At 34.1% G+C, this 11,123-nt stretch overlaps 1 protein-coding gene across 6 annotated transcripts in view; it reads left to right on the top strand.

Annotated features, from left to right (window-relative positions):
* LOC106880698 (zinc finger protein 629) overlaps window positions 1-11,123 on the top strand; it is a 411,919-nt gene that overhangs the window by 229,629 nt on the left and 171,167 nt on the right. The gene's annotated exons all lie outside the window — the stretch shown is intronic.

Here is an 11,123-nt window from a genome sequence, read left to right as displayed (position 1 = left end):
ATATATATATATATATATATATATATATACACACACACACACACACACACATATATATATATATATACCACAGGCTTCTTTCAGATTCTGTCTACGAAATCCACTCACAAGGCTTTGGTCAGTCCGAGGCTTTAGTAGATGACACCCAAGGTATCATGCAGTGGGACTGAACCCAGAACCATGTGGTTAGGAAGCAAGCTTCTTACGACACAGACACACCTGCACCTTTGATAAAGAAATCTAATTAAGATCAATTCCTTCAATTACAACAGCTACAATACATTAATATTGCAGTTGATGGATATCATGAAAGTAGTTTCAGTCGTGCATCGGTGGTGGTACAGACAATATAATACCTTGTGTATGCTACATTAACGAACATTTATTTTACATTCACTGATGATGCCTATATTTATGCAAATTCAGACATGTAAATATTCTCCTAGAATATGTAGATTATGATTCCAAGAATAATCAGTGTCACACGTTGGATGTCTGAAGGTGTCATACTCCAGTATACAACAAGATGCATCCAATGGAATTTTAGCACTCCATCAATGAAGCAGGCATCTTGTGCTGTTTGGAATATATCTACTTGTTTTGAAATAATTAACAGCATAAAGCTGGTGCCTAAATATCTGTCTCTTCACATTTTGCTTGGAAAGATTAGTCTCTGTTTTATTTCTTATTTCACTGAAGGTCATTTTGTAACAATGAGTTTGCTATGATATCATTTATCACTATTTATTTATTTATGTTTCAAGTTAGTTGTGATTGTCTCTTTCACAAATATCATATTCTTCTTAAATCTGTACAATCACTCAAACCAATAGATATGGCAGCGCCAAATTTCTCTCTCGTTTTCATTGAAAAAAAAAAAAAAGAAAGAAAAATCTTTGGATTTGTCTGCTGAGCCTGAAAAGAAAAAGAATAAGAAATCAAAAACAAATATGGAATGGAATAGTCATGGCAGGAATTCTTTTGCTAATAGGCCTGCCCATCCAGATGACCTGGTGCTAAAACTACTACTACTACTATTACTACTACTACTACCACTACCACCGCCACCACCACCTGCTTAGTGTGTTCTTGAGTATGTTTGAATAAATGTAAATCAATAATCGTTAATTTTACTGTTTCTTTTCTCTAACATATCCATTAATTGACATTCCCCATTCTTGAAAATGAGTCAGATTATGTCCAAAAAATAAATAAATAAATAAATAAATAAATAAAATAAAAAGCTTACATTACACTTTTGCTGGTTCCAGCTACTAGTGGGCTGTGGCCATCAAACATTCATCAATTACACTAACCCTGCCACCCCCTCACTCCTACTCCCACCCCTCACACTTTTTATCATTAGCTTCTAGATTTGATGAGCATCGGAATTGGAGTTCTATTTCAGTCATGTACAGTGTAATTATATTTATAGCTACTCATAATTAGATCCTTGCTGGATGATTAAAGATGTGCTTTCACACTTGTAAATGTCTTCACCTTATTGACAAAGCATTAACTACCTCTAAAGAGCCTAACAACTCTAAATTTGGCTGCTTAACATTCCTACCTTACAACTAACTCGGTTTTGGGTTTTCTTTATTATTTCTCCAGCAAATATTCTGCCTCTACAGATCATAGGTGAAATGTTTAGGAGAATGAATTATTTTCATCTCACGTTTATGTTGCTAATGCTATTAGCAAAGGCATGAGTACGTGTTTCTTTTGGATTCATTCTTAGGTAAGAGATAATTGTATTATTATTTTACATTAATCGTGTAACCTCACATACTCAGGCTCAATATTTTATAAATGCGTAAAATAAATTTGAAAAATGAATTTACTGTGTACATATTTATCATTGTGCTATCATAGAGAATGGCTGAGAGTCATTTAAATTAAAACTTAATTATCAACATCAATTTGTGTATGTTTGTATATCACATACACATACACACACATATGTACATACACACACACACACACACACACACAGGTACGTAGGTACGTATGTATGTGTGTATGAAGCAAGCAAGAAATAATTTTTCAAATTTTTAGTCTTGTGAATATTATAGTTAGTGAGAAATGTTCAATGCCAATATTGTTTTTGAACAATGTTATTGTAGTACTAAACATTCTTGGCTGCACTATGCCACTTAGTCAACAGTTACAAGTTATGGCCTACTGACCCTATTATCTTGAATATGATATCTAGGCATTTTGCCAATAGAAGATATCTTTGACAGCATATCAGGAACAATTTCATTTCATGTTGCAGACATCATATCTAAATTGATTGTAGTGGTTGAGCTTTCTTTCTTAATAAAAATAGCTCTATTCTACTGCTCCATTTCCAATAGCACTTGCATTCTGCATTTCCCCCTCTCACTCCAGAGCTGATTATTTAAAGAGCATCTCTATTAGATAAATGAAATAGTCTTCATTCTTTTTATCATCACCTTCCTGAAGGTGTCTGGTTTTTGCTTTTTCTATAATGTCATATAGTGGCTGAATGGTTAGTATGATGGTCTATTGATTCCGAGTTGCTGAACTTTAAACCCTATAATGGGCATTGTATAACCCTCACTTGATCTGCTTGAAATATGTAGCAACTTTCTCTTTCATGATTGAGTGTTGTTAGGGAGAACACCTAAGCTATAAACGATTTCCTTCAATAATTCAAGCATATTATTGTATGGTTTCATAAATCCAAACATTTTTCCCTGAATTATTGGAGCTAATAGTTATATACTATATAACTGCAGGCTTTTCCAATTGTCATTTCTGTATACCTTGTATGTGAGCGTTTTGCTCCTTTACCAGCTTGATACTGTGAAACATTTAAGAGTACTTGAGACAGCATATGTACCTGTGACCACCAGTCAAATATTCAAACTAGCCAGTCATGTTTAGAACTCTAGTAAGACAGAAGATATATATAGCAAATTTTTAGTGATGGGCTGTTTTCTACACTGTGAACAAACAGATCAACATTCTTTTGACCTTTTGTCTGCAAGTTCCCATAATTCTTTGTTACATGCAATTGGTTCCAATAGAAAAAAGTGTGACTATTAATCTATGTATTCTCATTTATCTACACTCTGTCTATGATGAGTAAGATTCTGTATTGTATATAAGTTGTATGGTAGGAGAGTTTAGAAAGTGATTTTAGAATTGATCTAGGTTTGCTGTAAATATGATTTGGATGATGAGAGAAACCCAAATGTTTACAAGAATTGCTGCTTGTATTTTATAGCTAATTATCTCTAAATAACATGTGGGAACATGGCTAAGGCTATATGTGAGAATGAAGTAATTTTTAGTTTTCAAAAGAATACCTGTACCTTCTGCTGTCTGGGAATTATATAAATTACTTTTGAAAATAGTTATTGTAATGACTTCATAAATGAATATTTCGATAAAAAATATCTCAATAACTTAAATGTTTGAGCACCAAACCTGCTTTGAAGCATATATTAAGAAATAAATGGTAAGCGCAGGAGTGGCTGTGTGGTAAGTAGCTTGCTTACAAACCACATTGTTCCAGGTTCAGTCCCATTACATGGCACTTTGGGCAAGTGTCTTGTGAGTGGATTTGGCAGACGGAAACTAAAAAAGAAGCCCGTCGTATATATATATATGTGTGTTTGTGTGTCTGTGTTTGTCCCCCCAACATCGCCTGACAACCGATGCTGGTGTGTTTACGTCCCTGTAACTTAGCGGTTCGGCAAAAGAGACCAATAGAATAAGTACTAGGTTTACAAAGAATAAGTCCTGAGGTCGATTTGCTCGACTAAAGGTGGTGCTCCAGCATGGCCGAAGTCAAATGACTGAAAAAGTAAAAGAGTAAAAAAAGGTGTAAAATGATTTTTAAAAATAGTTGTAAATACGTCTGTATATAAAGACACCAGTGGTAGATATGATTTTTTTTTTTTTTTTTGAGGTGCAAGTGTGGCTCTCTGGTTTTAAAGTTCACTTCATAACCCCTTGGTTTCAGGTTCCATTCCATTATGTAACACCATAGCCAAGTGTCTTCCACTATAACTTTGGGCTAGCAAATTTCTTAGGTTTGAAATTTGGTAGATGGAAAGTGTACTGAAGCCCAGAGAGAGAGAGAGAGCGTGTGCGTGTATGTGTGAAATGTTTACTCATGTCTTTGCAGTATCACTAATTAAATGAAGTGAAGGACAGTATTTACTTTCCTTATGAATAATATGTCCTGTAGTTCTTCAGTGTCACTTGTTTTCTGTGAAGTGAAGTTGAATGTATATACCTTACTTAAAAAACCAAATAAGGGCTGCCAACAGGAAGGGCATCCAGCTACAGAATACTGCCTAAATAATTCTTGTACCACCCATGCTTGTATAGAAATAGTTGACTTATAGGCAATGATAATGATGGTGGAAGTGAAAGTGACTGTGGCAATGTGAATAGCTGCCATCCAACAACAAATCTATGACATGCAGAATCCTAGAACTACTCAATCTCACTATTGTCAGGAACCTGTTGGGGTAATTACATGATCCTCAGTTTTCTGCAACCCCCATTTGAGGAACCCTCAACTTGGTAGCTTAATGTGCTAAAAGTAACAGCAACCAAATTTTCCTCCATTCAGATTCATATTGCTGTTAGATCTCTACAGTGACCCCCCCCCCCCCTGGTATCAGAAGTGGTCAGAGCCAGGAGACTGTGTTTTGCTGGGCACTGCTACTGGGCCAGGAAGGAATGCATCAGGGCTGTGTTACTCTGGTGATGAACATTGAATCTTAAGTTCTGTAGGCCCAGGTTAAAAACAGGTTGGTCATGGTTGGAACGCTTTCATCATAGGTTTGTTTGATTGGGGTTGATGTGGAGCTAAATAATAGTAACAACTACTCACTCATGTAAAATGCATCTGAGAAAGTCTTACTAATGTTTATTTTTCCTGAATTTTGATTCTTTAGAATTTCCTATTCCCTCTAACTATTTACCTGCAGATTTTCAAAGTGAACGTAATTCCCATTAACTTCACCCAGGCATGGCAGTGCAACTATGAAGCTTGCTGCTTCACAACCAAATGGTTCCTGTTCAAATTCCACTGCATGGTTCCTCAGGCTAGTGTCATCTTTGTACCATAGATTGGTCTCTGCCTTCTGAGAGGAATTCAGTTGACAGACACAGTGTAGAGGCCTGTCATATATACAACTAATAATCATTATTGGATTTCACAGTACACACACTGTAGACACACATACAATGATGGGCTTTTATATTACATTATTACCCTAAAACTGGCAAGCTGGAGAAGGCGCTTAGCAGCATTTTGTCTGTCCTTACATTCTGAGTTCAAATTCCGCTGAGGTCGACTCTACCTTTCATCCTTTCAGGGTCAACAAAATAAGTACCAGTGGAACACTGGTGTCAATGTAATTGACTTACCCCATTCCCCAAAATATCAGGCCTTGTGCCTATAGTAGAAAGATTGTAGAAAGGATATTACATTATAACACACATGTGACTGTGCGGGAGCCCCGTGTGAATATGCAATGGTGGGATTTTAACATGGTTAACAACAAGAGCTAAAACCTGAATGGGATAATTGTTGCATCCTTAGTGCATCCAAGCATACATGTGTGTGTGTGTGTGTGTAAAATATCTTCTCAAACGTAAAAAAGTCTGTGGGTACTGTTTGCCTTTAAAAAGAAAAAAAAAAGTTTAACCATCAATTCAAGCTGGAATCTAACAAACTATAATTTTAAATGAAAGTTTCAACCTTTTATAACAATATTTGTACCTTAATGTATTTCTTGACAGAAAACAAGATATATTATTTATATTTTAGCTAATGTAGCATTAACTGTCTTCTAAATGTAATGTATAGGAATAACCAATGGAAATATAAAAGACGTAAACAAACATTAAAAAGCATACCAAATAAAACAAAAAAAATAATAATTTTTTTTTTTATTAAAATCTATATTTAAGAAGACCCCACCCTCTTTATATTTCTTATAAAATTTTATAAACATTCTGTGCTTTTTTTTGTTTTTTTGATTGTTTTTTTATTCTTTCTATGGAAATCTCTTATTCAGTGATAAAATACTATATCAATATTTCATGTTACTTTTAAATTATCGGATATGTTTGAGTTAAATATTTATTTAATGTCTAAACTTTAATGTCATAGCACATTTGGCATTGTGAAAATAAAACTCTGGTAAAGGCTGTAGAGTATAAATCATTACTTTTCGATGTGTATTTTTATGACGTTCTACTAAATTTCTCTCAAATTAGAAAGTACTTTTCACTACTCAATACATATAACAAAAAGTTTTTTTTTTGTTTTCTCTTCTTTTCTGTTTCAAACAATTTATCGATGTTTACTCAGCTTATTCAATCTTTAAGCAGTTTTAACTTGTAGACTTTTACTTATACAAAAATTTAATTATTAATTTGCACTTTCCAAAATAGTAATTGTTAACCAGTTATTCATGTAAAAAGCTTTTGTTATTTTATTCATAAGCATTTAATAGATTTTTATGTGAAGGGAATAAGTGATATTTATCATAAAGTCTCCACTTTATTGAACTGAAAATAATAATGTAATTATACCTCATTCATCAATATTTTCCTTTTTTTTTCCCCCACCTTATATGTCTGTTATATCATTCTCAGACTATTTTTTTCTGCTTGCCTCTTCCATTAGTTTCAATCCAATATTTGTTTGCACATATGTCAAAATTATAACATTAAGTTCCTTGTCTTCTACATTAGTATTATAGTGTAATAATTTTCTGCTATATATCAAATGTGTTGATGGGAAAAAGTTTGTTAATGGTGCTCAATACACCATCAATATAATTTTACTAAGTGTATAAATCATTTACATATAAGCTTTCATTTCCTTTGTCCCAACTAAATAACACTATCTTTACAAATATAAGTGAATCAAGAAACGCATTGCCTGGTAATTTTCTTTGCTCGATTTATAGTTTACTTTTGTTATGTATCTGGTTTACATTTCATTTCATTTTTTTTTTTTGTCCCTTTCATTTTTTTTTTTTTATTTATTTGTTTAATAATTTTAACAGTTCTGCTTTCCACATGAAAATCATGTAACATCAAGTGAAAATCTTTGGTGTATTTTAGGATATTTTATTTTCAGCGGACAACCAAAGTTTATGCTTCCATTCTTTCTTCTCCTACAAAAAAAAAAAAAAAAGAAAGAAAAGAAAAATTTTGAAAAACCAGTTTTGTATAGATTTGATAAAGTAATATATTTTGTCTCATTCTTTGTTCTTTTTTAAAAGAAATCTTTCACTGTGAATATTATTTCCATTGATTTCTGAAATATTAGTAGTTTTAGAAGCATAAACATACACATTTTCATGTAAGACTATTCATATTTAAATACATGGAATGAAAACGAGTCCTGTTTATAGTCATATGGCTTTATATTCATTGTTTCATGTTTACAATTGTAATAATATTTTACATGAATCTCTGAATCTTTTGGGGTTTTTTTTTTTTTAGAAAAAAAATCTTCAAAGAATTTTCACACAATCTTTTAGCTTATGTAGTGTGTTAATTGACTATGGAAACTAATTTGTTGACTTTATTGACACTGTTACTGCAAACATTTCTAAGAATAAATAAATAAATAAATAATAAAAGCATCAGTGAACCGTTATTTTCACCAACTGTTTTGCAATATAGACAGACATTGTACAATCGTTGGCAACACATCTAAGATTACCCATGCAGTCAAATAGCTAAAGAATAAGTTATCAAGGGAGCCTCTACATAACCATTTTACATGCTAGAAATAACCACCAGATCCCCCTTCATGACACACTGTACCATTTATAGACAGGAGGGACAAATTGGATAACAACAAAATTATCATCATCATCGTCTTCATTATCATAATGTCCACTTTCATAGGTCAGATTGAGATTATGTAGGCAAATTTTCTACAGCTGCATGCCCTTCCTATCACCAGTCCTCTCCTGATTCTCCATTGTGGAAGCACATGGCTTAGTGGTTAGGGTATTGGACTCATGACTGTAAGGTTGTGGTTTTGATTCCTGGACCAGTTGATGTGTTATGTTCTTGAGCAAAGCACTTCATTTCATGTTGCTCCAGTCCACTCAGCTGGCAAAAGTGAGTAATTCTGCAACAGACTGGCATCCCATCAAGGTGGAGAATATATACACCATGAAACCGGGAAACCAGCAGTTATGAGTTGGTATGATTCAAGAAGGTAACTGTACTTGTTTCTCCATGGACGGACCTGTTCTTGCAGAATGACGGTGACAATCATTTTACAACTATTACATGATGTCATGACAAGGAGACACAAACATACACTCATGCACACGACTACATACACATACACACACACACACACACACACACACACACACACACACACACACACACACACACACACACACACACACACACACACACACACACACACACACACACACACACACACACACACACACACACACACACACACACAAGTCTGGGCCTATAGTAAAAATCATTTTCCCAAGATAGCACACACTTGTGGTTATGAAGCAGATTCTTTATCACATGGATACATATATCTATAATACACAAACCATAATATAGTTTGAAAAAATAGAACATAATTCTGCTTGTTTTGAACAGACTTGGGTGGAGAGTACACTACATTCATATGGAGTATTCAGGACAATCTATTTCTGCCTATTTGTATTGATAACTTTCAACAAGCTGCATTCCTGTTCTTTTCTGATAGTTCCATTTATTAATCATAGCAATATTTACTCTTAGGCTTTGTCAGCTGAACCTAGCTATGCCAACTTGGGTTCCCTCCTCTGCTGTTGCTAATTCTAGATTGATTCTAATGGTGACAACATGCTCATCTGCATTTAGTTGATTCTACAAATACCCAGTCTTCAAATTCAGTTTCAGTTGTTTTGTAGACAAAGATGAGTTGCGGCTGATTAGGACAGAGTCTTCATTGCCATTGTCATTAGTATTTAAGTTAGATAAATGGCAGCCAGCTGAGTTGTTAGCATCTTGAACAAAATATGCTCAGTGGCATTTCTTTTGGCTCTTTATGTTTTGAGTTCTAATTCTGCCAAGGTTGACTTCACCTTTTGTTCTTTCAGGGTTGATAAAAACAAGTATTTATAAAGTACTAGGTTCGATGTAATTGACTTACTCCTTCCCTTCAAACTGATGGCCTACTGCCAAAATTGGAAAGAATTATTATTCAAGTTAGTGAAGTGAACCAGTGGGATCTATTTTAAGACGGGGGCCACATTTTTCATTAATGTTTTATGTAGTGTTTTTGGTACGGAAAGACTTTCGAACTTCGTATACTTATCTATTTTGTGTTATAGAACAGAAAAATATTTTTGTATTCGAATTTATTTCATGTAAAAAATTGTCTTATTTCGATAATTTCAACCAATCACTGACAAGTATTCAGTTGTTTACATTTACTCCTTTGGCTGATTAAGCGATGTAAAGCGTATTTAATCTCCATACCTTCGTTTTATTTGCTTTTTTCATTTTAAATTTGCTTTAACCCTAACCCTAACCCTAACTCTAACCCTAGAGTTAGGGTTAGGGTTAGGGTTAGGGTTAGTGTTAATTGTTTCAGAATCATTTGTTTATGTAGTCGGCACTTAATGTATATCGGCTGAATGGACGTCAGTGATTGGTTGAAATTACAGAAATACAACTTTCACATGGAATAACTTAGGGATTTCTTTTTTTTTTAAGAAGACTAAGAGAAAAAGATGTTTTATATGACACATTCTACCAGTGTTCCAAGTTTCAAAGTGTTTCGTTAATGAAAAATGTGGCCCCCGTTTTAAAAAAATCCAACCAGTGCATGTAGTAGACATTGCAGACCCTCCCAGACTGATGAGGCTAATGAAATTTATGTTCAGCTCAAAAGCGCAATTAATTAGTTTACCACAAGGAATGGCTTTGGGCAGCATTCCTTCTTAGTGTCATTTATTCCACTCACTTTTAAACTTGTTTATACTCAAAATTGTTGATGGAAACTATCTCTAGTCTCTTTCAATTCATCTGTTTAATTGGTGTTCAGCTTAGGGAAAATGAAGTTAGCAAGAGAGTTGTTACAGTTCTGGTGGAGAAAGTTGGGGGTAAAGAGTTTTTGTACAGGGTCTGTTGGCTGAAAGAGAGATGCAGTAGCAGATAGTGCACATGTTGCTACTTTGATGTGGTAGAAGCCATTGTAATAGCAGCAGAAGCAACAGATGGTGAGTGGAGGGGAGGGGCACAACACGTCAGTGGGATAGTGGTTGTTGCATGTTGTTGAATGAAGGCTTGCCAGATAATTTGTGTATATTGTGTTGAGACTCTTTACAAACTGAACAGCTGTCCTGTCCTCGAGTATGAACAGTTGTATGATAAAGTAGATCATACTTGCAACTTGTTAACAATCAGTAACTGATGAGAGCTGGAATATTCTCTGATTCTGAAGAGGAAGCCAAGTCTTTGTGGCTGCTGTTATAGATGCATGCTTACCATGTACAGGAAGTCATTATAGGTGCAAGTGTGACTGTGTTATCAGAAGTTTGCTTCTTAACCACATAGCTCCAGATTCAGTCCCATGGCATGGCACTTTGGACAGGTGTCTTATAGGTTAGCCACAAGCTAAATACCAACCCAGCTGAAACTGCCTCGGGCTCTGTAGTACAAATGTCTTGTTTTCATAAGTTTTGAATTAAAATGTTCCTAACACTAATTTGACGATAACTAAGTTATTTTACTAAATTCTTTGTTATATTTAAAATTAATTGAAAGAAACACAAAACATCTCAAAATAAATACGGTAACGAAAGGGTTAAAAAGTAATCATGGCTGAAACACCTTTGATCGTGGGCTTGCTCAGTCAAGCATGACCTGGAAATAAACAAGAAATGCATCATACCACTTAGTAAAATGACTTTTAAAAATAAATAAAATGCAAGATAAAGCACACTTTTAATTGTTTCTCTTTCATACTGTTGGCTAAATTCTATCTACTGTATTTCAGCAGTACTGTGAAATAGTTTGGAGACAATACAATGTACCATTCTGAAATTAGTCTTTCCTTATTATATGTATATAAA

The sequence above is a fragment of the Octopus bimaculoides genome, chromosome 10, assembly GCF_001194135.2.
Source record: "Octopus bimaculoides isolate UCB-OBI-ISO-001 chromosome 10, ASM119413v2, whole genome shotgun sequence".
NCBI lineage: Eukaryota > Metazoa > Mollusca > Cephalopoda > Octopoda > Octopodidae > Octopus > Octopus bimaculoides.
Note: the sequence above shows the minus strand (reverse complement) of the source record. Positions and strands in the feature narration are given on the sequence as shown.